The sequence below is a fragment of the Cimex lectularius genome, unplaced genomic scaffold (genome assembly GCF_000648675.2).
Source record: "Cimex lectularius strain Harlan isolate CLEC.00 unplaced genomic scaffold, Clec_2.1 scaffold241, whole genome shotgun sequence".
Taxonomy (NCBI): Eukaryota; Metazoa; Arthropoda; class Insecta; order Hemiptera; family Cimicidae; genus Cimex; species Cimex lectularius.
Window position 1 is genome coordinate 405375 of NW_019392841.1, and position 2672 is coordinate 408046.

General features: G+C 34.1%; 1 non-coding gene across 1 annotated transcript; it reads right to left on the reverse strand.

The window, feature by feature from the left end:
• Nucleotides 1-1075: 1075 nt before the first annotated feature.
• Trnag-acc lies at nucleotides 1076-1148 on the reverse strand. The gene has a single exon. It is a non-coding gene; the product is annotated as a tRNA-Gly (tRNA).
• Nucleotides 1149-2672: the final 1524 nt, after the last annotated feature.

A 2672-nucleotide genomic window follows, 5' to 3' on the forward strand; every position in this document is an offset into this window, starting at 1 on the left:
CATGGCGACTTCAGTTTTATATACTCTAATTTACCTCTTAAACGTTGCACTCGAAAATATCAAAACGTCAAATGTATTATCTCGACGGGATTAAAAAAAAAACCACTCGACATGCCATAAAATATTGTATTTTAAACCCTAAAATCAATAATGACAAAGATACCGTACTAAAAGTCACAGAGATTAGAAGATACAACTTAAAAAACTGTTATTGCAACATTGCTGTCATTGTTCTTATTGCAACTCGTTCTGCGAGAGTTAAAAATCAATTAGAAAACTTACCTCAACTCGAGAACCTACATAAATTAAGGTGCGTAAAATAACCAAGAGAAACAGAGCTAAGATAGAAAGATAGATTGTTAAACAAAAAAATCCATAGATAGATTGATACATAAATTGATATTTCAGACAGATAACCAAATTGATACATCTGTATGCAGATAGAAAGAAAGATTCATAAATAAATCGATTGATAGGTACATAGACAGAGAGAACGATAGAGAGAGAAGAAGAAAAATCAGAAGAACGAAGAAAGAGAAAGAGACTGAGAGGGGGAGAGGGAGATATACTGAGTGAGAATGAATGAGTGAATGATTTAATTATTAAGATAACGGAATATTTTGTCTTAATGAAGTTAGGTGTAATCCACATCTAACGTGGATTACATGTTTTCAATAAAATAGTATAAAGAAATAGTAATAAAATAGGTTAATCTATGCTAGGTGATGACCGTTGATAATTATAGTGATATGGGTATAGCGTTCACTTAGGTTAGAAAGAAAACTTTATTTCATTAAGCCGACGTTGCGGAAAATATTTTTCCTTTCTCAAGGCTACGCCAAAAAAATCTATCAACGAGTGACAACGAGATTTTTTATTGAAAACTATGTTAATCTCTGCCAATTATTAATCACTCACTCCTCTAATTTCCGAGGCTTTGAAAGTCACGCCCCGTATGCAATACACGACAAAATGTCTGAATATTATAATTTGATTTTATTAGGTTTCGTGGTCCGCTTGACCAAATAAATTCTTTTCAATTAATTAAGGTTTTTGGTTGAGATAAAAAAGTCAGTGTCACGAGCGGGATTCGAACCCACGATCTTCGGCTTGGTACGCCGCTGCTCTACCACTTGAGCTATCGTGACTTCGATCCACTCGGACACTAACCTCCTATCTCAACCCCACCTTTTGAATTTTCCCTCTTTTTTTGCCATTTTTCAAATGTGGGGTAATCTATCTGATTCTCGGCGACAAATAGCCACGGAGAGCTTGTAGTGAAGTATACTTCGTTTTTCTTATTAAATTCTATTAGGTGGTCCGCTCGACCAAATAAATTATTTTCAATTAATTAAGGTTTTTGGTTGAGATAAAAAAGTTAATGTCACAAGCGGGATTCGAAATTTATTAATTCGAATCCCGCTTATGACACAGGCAAAAAGGAGGGAAAATTCAAAAGGATAAAAAAGTCAGGGTCACGAGCTTTCAAAATTATTTATTGAATTCATTATTATTTATTCAATTCAAAAGGTGGGTTGAGATGGGAAGTTAGTGTCCCAGTGGATAGAAGTCACCATAGCTCAAGTGGTAGAGCAGCGGCATATTTAGCGGAAGGTCGTGGGTTCGAATCCCGCTTGTGACATTGACTTTTTTATCTCAACCAAAAACCTTAATTAATTGAAAAGAATTATAATTTGAACATAGATGTCAAAATTTAAAATTTAATAGTAATCTGTTAAAGTATTTTAACAATTCAAATGCATTCCTTTGTTTATGATCAGTTTTTTATATAAATTAGGTCGTAAATATTAACTATCTTCTTGGTAAAATATTACACGCCCAAACCATACGAATTTTTATCAATTAATCCGGCTTGGTAACTATTCAAGAAAGTTATAGTTTAACCTGCTTAACGTTCCGTTCTATTTTGCGTGCGACTCGACCTCACATTTCCCCCGAGTATGACTTTGACGTGGGAGCAAACACGCTTTACCCACCGTAAAGCTCTGAATTTTTTTCAATACTTAAAGACGCAAAGGCGCCTTTTATAAGCCGGCCAGGATATTGAAGTCATATTTTCTGTATTAGCTTTGACACTATTCCTGAGTTATCGTGTTATTAAACCTGACTCTTTTGAAGAAGAAGGGACAACATTCTACCCAAAGCCTTTTTTTTAATATTATAATCCGATAGAGAAGGATTGATTAAAGTCTTATTTCACCCAACCTAAAATATATTGCAGCCTTGACGGTTTCCCATGCAATAAAATCGTATCGACATACTAGTGGTTATATGGCTATATAACTGGATAGATATATGGATTAATAAATATGAATAGCTATTTATATCTTGAAGAAAGATGCATATACAGTATACATGTGCAAAGATTGATATGTGGATATATTAATGGATATATGGGTAATCAGATGGTTATATGGATATATACAGGGTGTCATTTTTAGATAGCCCGGCTGAATTTCTCTTGAATGAATAGTTCTATCAATAAAGCAAAACTCTGTTTTTTTGATAGTTTTACTGCTTCAAGATAAATTCAGCCTGGCTATCTAAAAAGGACACCCTGTACATACGTGGATCGTTAGATAGAAGGGCATAAGAATTGATATATTGATAGATGGGAAGCGTCGGTGAGCGGATTGGTAATGAAACACTCT